This window comes from Colobus angolensis, unplaced genomic scaffold (genome assembly GCF_000951035.1).
Source record: "Colobus angolensis palliatus isolate OR3802 unplaced genomic scaffold, Cang.pa_1.0 Scaffold214, whole genome shotgun sequence".
Classification (NCBI taxonomy): Eukaryota; Metazoa; Chordata; class Mammalia; order Primates; family Cercopithecidae; genus Colobus; species Colobus angolensis.
This window is the reverse complement of record NW_012115311.1, coordinates 1,110,969-1,118,536: the sequence shown is the minus strand read 5'-3', so window position 1 is coordinate 1,118,536 and position 7,568 is coordinate 1,110,969. Positions and strand designations below refer to the sequence as shown.

At 35.0% G+C, this 7,568-nt stretch overlaps 1 protein-coding gene across 1 annotated transcript in view; it reads right to left on the bottom strand.

The window, feature by feature from the left end:
* The window catches only part of ELF1 (E74-like factor 1 (ets domain transcription factor)), an 85,365-nt gene extending 78,789 nt beyond the window's left edge, over nt 1-6,576 (bottom strand). Inside the window, exons 1-4 of the mRNA XM_011942970.1 lie at nt 6,488-6,576; nt 1,869-1,944; nt 1,678-1,740; nt 594-710 (exon numbers count right to left, since the gene is read on the bottom strand). The gene's annotated coding sequence lies outside the window, so the exon portion shown is untranslated. The remainder of the gene's footprint in view (nt 1-593; nt 711-1,677; nt 1,741-1,868; nt 1,945-6,487) is intronic.
* Between the last annotated feature and the right edge of the window lie 992 nt (nt 6,577-7,568).

The window sequence follows — 7,568 nt, the reverse complement described above, 5'->3', positions numbered from 1 at the left end:
CCCGTCTCGGCCTCCCAAAGTGCTGGGATTACAGGCTTGAGCCACCGCGCCCGGCCTCTTCTCTCTGTTTTAAGAAACAGGTTCTTGCTTTGTCACCCAGGCTGAAGCGCAGTGGTGCAATCACATTTCACTGCAGCACTCACTCCTGGGCCCAAGCAATCCTCCTGCCTCAGCTTCTTGAAGTAGCTGTAGCTACAAGAGTGTGACACCACACCTGGCTAATTAAAAAAAAATTTTTTTTTTCTACTTGTAGAGACAGGGTCTTGCTATGTTGCCCAGGTTGGTCTCGAATTCCTGGCCTCAAGTGATCCTCCCACTTAGGCTTTCCAAAGTGCTCAAATTACAGGCATAAGCTGCAGTACCCACTCATCAACTATTCTAAAATTGATATCTTCCCTGTTACATACTTGTATAACTTTATTACATATATATCAATACAGTAGGATTGCTTTTATATGCATAATTGGGAACAAGTATTTATTAAAATTTATTTTTTATTCAAAATTATGTTTGAAATAATTTAATTCTAGTTAAGAAATCACAAGCATACTGAACTGTTTTAGGGGTCAAATATATTGTTGTCTACAGCTTACTCTGAAATGCACCAACTGCCCATCTGTTTACGGTCCTGGTGGATTTTACACCCCAGGGCAATACACCATAGAAAGATTCTGAATGGGTTAGAAGTCATCATTGGCAGGTATCTGATCCTAGGAAAGATAATGAAGATTTCTAAATTACATTAAACTATCTATACTCTGCAAAGCCTTCACATCCCTCAATGTGAAGATACTGCTCTAGAGAACTTCTACATTTATGTTCCAGAGAACCATGTGCAAGTGCTCCCAAGCTGAAAATAATCTAATGCCATCAACAAGAGAGAATAAATACATTCTGGTATAGACAAACTATGGAATACTATATTGCAATGAAAAGTAAGATAAGTCACAAAGCTGAATGAAAGAAGCAAAGTCACTACAGAATATATGGTGTGATTCAGGTGTATAAAGTTCAAAGAGGTAAAACTATAAAGAAAAGATTATCACAAAAGTCAGCATAGTAGTTATTTTTTAAAGGAAACAAACATGAATAGGAGTGGGGGCTTTCTAGGGTAATAAACATACTCTATATTTCTTAACACAGGTTGTTTCTCAAGATACTTATAAATATGAGGCAAAACTGTTTAAATAACATTACAAAATGTTTACCCATGTTGTAACACTTTATAATTTTATTTAAACTCTATATGTTTTATATATTCTCCTACATGTGCATTTCATTTTTAAAGAAAAAATAATGAATTGCCCCATTACAATACTAAACTCTTATTTAGTATTTTGATATAAAAATAAGATGTATATAAATTGTTAAATCACTTCATTTTAATAGTTTTATTATAAAATGTTATAGCTTTACTATTTATAGGACTGTTTTCTAAACCCAGAAACTAATTTTCTTTAATTATATTTAGATTTTTAAAATTGCACCATGTAACAGCACAGACATAATGATCACCATATGACCGGGCATCTATCATGCAGATCCTGCAGCATGTAAAGTCACACTGATGCCTGCTACTTTGAAGAGCTTCCAATATACAGAGTAGAACACAGGAAGAGGACAAATCGCATGAAAACACAAACTTAAAAAATAAAAACAACTTCTCTCAGTGGTTACCTTTGGACAGCAGGACTGAGAGTGAGAAGGGGTAGAGGAGGGAGGCTCCTTTCCATTACAGACCTATGAATTAAATTTTGAATGGTGTGCATATATCACTTTGATAGCTTTTAATATAAAAATTGTTAAACCAATCTTCATACAAACTATGGCAGGCAAGAGGGCTCTGACGATGAGGATGATGTTAATACCTAGAAGAGAAGGAATCAAAACGTTTCTGCATAGAAATTCGTACGTCTGAAGCTCATCTGCATAATTTCTCCCTCTCTGTCAACAAAGCAAATAGCACACAATGAGTTACTTTTCTCATATAATAACTCAAGGTGCTTAGAACCATGACCAGAAAAGACATGTGTAGTATTGCTCAACAGCCACTTTTATTATAGTATACAGTTCATTTGACAAGACACAAAAAACTCTCTTGTAGGTTCTCCATACTAATGGAAGAAAAATTGTTCAGATAGTTGGAAACTGTCCTAATCATTGGAGTTAACTCAATAATGTTACTAACTTAATTTCAACCATTTATATGAAGCAGCTCTTAAGTAAAGGAGCAAAATATTCTGGTTAATTTGTGAAAGCAATGATTATCTTCAAACAATTCAACTGAGGGGACTTTTCTTCTCATTTATACAAGTCAGTGAATACCGAACAATGAGATGGAATGTTAGGCAAACCTACAAATATGCAATCAAAGATGCAGTTAAATATCTGAAGAAGCTTCAAAACTCATATATAAGCATTACAGGGTTAAAAAAAGTTACTTCCTCCCAGACTCAAACAAGTACATACTATCACACTGGTCTTCAAGTCGCCCCTGCCCCCCCACAAAAAAAAAGAAAGAAAAGAAAAATATCACAAATAATAATAGTGTATTTCCCAAGAGAGAAGAGCTTTCAAAAAAGCTATAAATGCCACCCTAAATCAGTAAGGGGGCGTTTTTCCTAAAGCCCCAGGAATAAGAGGATGGAGAGGGAAACCAAGAAGCAACAATTGGAACCAAAACAACTAACACTGAAGAGTTCACTGAGAAATAAAAAATAGGTTAATTTCATTTAAAAACAAAGATTACTTTATTTATTACGGTCAATATGGCAGTACGTTGTGGGGGTGGATCAGAGAAAAGGAAAGAGGGATAGCCACATAGTTGAACAACATATAGCACAGCAAAAAAATGGACTAGAGAAAGGGATAACTAGGATGGGAAAGGAGCCTAAATGGGTTCTAATACTGATTAAAAAAAAGTACCCTAGTTGCTTTCCTTCCTTACTAGAGGCTATGGGCTTCAAAATAGCATTGCTACCTAAAATGTCACATATTTAAATGCAAAACAGCTAATTCCTCTTCATAGCCTTAAACCTGTAAACTCTCTTTCTGAAAGTGTGGCATATAAGCACCTACATCATAATCATTTAGGGTACACAGGAAAAAATGCTGATTGTTTAAGCAAATCCTAGGCCTAATGAATCAGAATTTCTGAGTTAAAACTGGGTGACTCTTTGTTACACCAAAGGTTGACAATTACAGCTTTAAAGGTAATACTATCAGATAGTATTACCTACAACATGCAGACACCAGTCAGAGATTAAGCTGAGGGCCAAGTGCTTTTTAAAGATGTGCCATCTTTAACTTCAGCAAGATAGCCAACTGAATTTGTCACATAAGATGGCAGAAAAGAGTAGCCAAAGGTTTAATACAGCAAATAATACCTGTCTGCTCATATGTGCTTGGTACTTTGTCAAAGGTTGAAAAAGGCAGAAAAAACAGAGTAAAACCTCTCTCCTCTCAAACAGCATATATTCTTATTCTTACTGATGAAGACGCTCTTCTTAACATAGAAATGCTATTCGACCTTCAACATTCATCATTCCTTCACGATAAACTCTCCTGAGTATTCTTTCAGTCATCTTTTATCTCTAGGCAATCTGAACCTGAATTTACCTAGTCAGTGGTTGGTCCTATTCTTTACTTCACTTGTTAACAAGCCCGTTTTCCCAACAAGAATTTCAGTTTATGAGGATAAAGTCCATGTTCCTAGCCTTTTGTGCTTTTTGTTGTTTAGAACAATCATGGCCACACTGTGGACGATTTCACACTGAATTGAGTTAGGGCACTCAGACATTTAGGAGATTCAGCAGTTATGCATAAACTATTAAAAATCCAAATTTCAAACCTATAGAATTTCCAACCACCCCAATAAAACATACCAAAAAGTTAACAGACAAAAGATTTTGTAGATACCAAACAATTCTCTTATTTCAAAGGAGGAGGAGAAGATGTGACAAAGATAAACAAAATGAGATTAACTATCTTATAATAAGGTCAAATTTAAGATAAGTGTAATATGAAAGCTTAGACACCTCTGGATTTTGTAAATTCACATGCATGGTGGCGCATGCCCGTAATCCCAGCTACTTGGGAGGCTGAGGCAGGAGAATTGCTTGAACCTGGGAGGTGGAAGTTGCAGTGAGCCGAGATTGTGCCATTGCACCCCAGCCGGGGCAACAAGAGTGAAACTCTGTCTCAAAAAAAAAAAAAAAAAAAATGAGGTAAAACTAAAGCAGAAATAAAACTGTCTTTGTATCTAGAAGCTCAAATTAAATTCCCAACTCTTTATATTTCCGTCTAAAGCCATCTTCAAATAAGCAATGTCATGAATAAAAAAATTCTAACACTGAAATACAAAAAGTTGTTGTAGAAATAAAATGAATGCATCATCTTTCTGATGAAAAAGAAAACTAACTACATTTTCAAAATCACTGGTTGATCCATTTGGTTGCAACTTATCACCAAGATTATCACCAAACATCTTAATTAAGGTTTTATTTACTCTTAAGGAAATACAGAGCATTTCAAACAAAGCATCACTTGTTGTGGACTGGCACGAGCAGTTCCAGACTGGGAAGCCATTAGGCACTGCATGACCTCAAGCAAATCACAGGACCTCTGTGGGCCACTGTTTCTTCATCTATAAAAGTGAGGCAGTTGGACAGTCTTTGGTCACTTACAGCACTAAAGTTCTATAAATCAGTAATTCTAAATTTAATTCTGATGGCTCAGTTCAAACTTACATTCAACCTTATGGAAGGAAAAACGTGGAGAGGGAACTACTTAATAAATTTTTCTGGTCCTTTCTTGGTTCTCTTTTTTTTTCCCCCTTCTCCCTTCTCCTTGAAGCTCCACTTCAGTCTTTATCACATAAGAAAATATATAAACAATATGTATTTTACTTAAACTGTACCAGCCTCTTAAATTTAAGAAACCAATTTCCTCTACTTCTCTTTAATAAATAAGATCTTAATTATGCTGCTTATTTGTGTGCCTCTTGATTTTTCTCTTATGGATCACCACCTTTAAAAAAATTTTTAAAAAAAATAGAAAAGTCTTCATTAGATTTTTCACACAGACCAGACTAGAGGTAAATACAGCTTTTGCTTACTCAAAGGCTGACTAAACCAGCAATATACAAACAAAGATGATAGCAAATGGCTCAGATGAATTGGTAAAATGTCCGCTGTGTCTTTCTTGTAAGACCGCAAAATTGAGATGTTAATATCAACAATCCTTACAAAAGAGTAAGAAATAATAACTGATTGCCTTCCTGTCTTCCGTTTAATCTGACAGGCCTTCAAGCACTTAGAAAGTGCATAGCAAATTCTCAAAGAACTAGCTAACTATCATTTTGGTCAACTAGAAATGATTTGGCAAGTTTTATATCCAAAAACTTTATTTTTTGGAATCACTGCATATTCCAATTTTTATCTTCATAAATATGTTTCAGAAATAAAATACTACTGCACTCAGCTTTACAGAGCACCTAGGACTTTAAGGCACAGCAGGATGTATACTCACCAGCCAAAATCTCGTAACTACAATGACAAGTACTTCAGGAAAAGACTGAGCAATCTTTTCATTTACAGAAGGTTTTTTATTCAAAGCAAGCAAATTTTAAGAACTGTAATACAGAAGGAAGGCCAATACTCATCACCTTTCCTTTTTACACAAAATTGAAATAACCATGTTTCCTCAGAAGACAGCTTTACTTCTAAGGTTGTTACTCAGAACAAGTTTCCAGTGTGAATTATAAAACTTCATTTTTTTCCTAATAGTAAATGAATCATGCTAGTCTTTCTTCCTCTTTATTTAATACTCACTTTTACTTGTTATCTAAATAATCTAATATTCATTTTTACTTATTATCTAAATAATCATTCACTTTACTTAAACTTCTATTGGGTTTCCAAAACAAAATGTGTAATACAATTTCATTAACTTTAAAAACAGAGAGGGAGGGAAAAAAAAAAAAACTGTAACAGTCAATGAGCAACACCTTATGACTGAGTTGTCCCAAAACTTCACCCTTAGCTAAAATGCCAAAACAAAGCCACTGCCCCTGGATTGTTAACATCCATATCACACAGGAATAATACGGTTTACTTAATTATAACTTCGACTACCCCAAAAAATACAATTATATTCTTTAAATTAAAATTTGATCTTAGTTTGCTTTGTGGTTCTTAAACACAAACAAACAAACAAACAAAAAACCTCTTTTATTCTTAAATTACTTAGAAAAATAATCACAAAGACATATAAAATGCTTTAACAAGAAGATCTAAAACTTTCCAGAATTTCAGTGCTTTGTTTCCTCCTAGCAATTAAGTTCAATCAGGCATGTGACTGACCACACACATTTTATCAGAGAGTTAAAGAACACATTCAGCCATGTTCTTCGACAGGTAAGAACCACCCTCTGTTTATCAGCTCAAGAAACAGCCAGAAGCAAACATACAGAATCGGAACAAGTTACCTTCAAGTATTCTTTCTCTATCGTCTTTTGGGCTTGAAAATAAAAAGCAATCCGACAAGTTTTAGCTGTTAAAATGGCTCCTGTAGATTGGGGAAGTGGTGTCTGTGCTTCAGCTTATGAGTCATACATGAAACCAAGTGTTTCTAAGGGAGGCACGCCCATGTTGCTGTGGACCCAATTATTCTGCTAGGTCAAACATGCAAATCTGCAGGTAAAAACGGTATAGGAAAGTGGGGAAGAAGAGGCAAGGAGCAAGATCTACCTTGATTAGACCATTACTAAGCTCATATTAACTGCCATAATTTAAAACTAATAATAAGAGAGAGTAAGAATCTACAAGGGAGCAAAACTAAAAACTATATATTGTTTTCAAATATAAAAATCTCAATTTTTAAAAGTTACTTTACTGTATCAAATAAAACTGTGAAATGAAAAAAGTGTGAAAGGGGATGGAAGGGAGATAGCAAACTCTGTGGCTCCTAATGTAACAATGGACTGGTGAGTATAATCTGGCTACTCATTAACCCTTTTATGAAAGAGCTATATTGCTGCGTAGTCTGGAAAGGCTAGCAAACTACAAAGCCAGATGCAGATCTACAAGTTAACTAAACAGATAAAATCCACTAGAAAATTCAAAGTTCAGTGGAAAAATAAGTGTGAATTAAACTGGTTTATAGACTTTTTAAAAACCCATACCCCAATGTTAGAAAGTAGAGTCCAACAAAGCAAAATGATTTTAAATAAACTGCAAGCTTATAAAACCCTTTTTAAAAATTATCGGTACGATCATAGTTCATAACTCTACTACTTCCAAATGATAGCCACAGTTTGATTTACCTTTCAAGCAAAACGTTCTATGTGTATTTCAAGCCTCTTGTGCCAGGCACCCTGCTACAGCTCTGCTGCACTTGTGGCGAGGCCAGCCTAAGGGGACAACTGTGGCCAGCGAAGCTCTGCCTTCCAAGTCAGAATACATCTGACAAAGTGTCCAAAGCACTGAAATATTACTACACTTACTTATCCTGGCCTCTGGGTGAATATACTTATTAATTTATTCTAAGAGCTTAAATTAATCAAAATG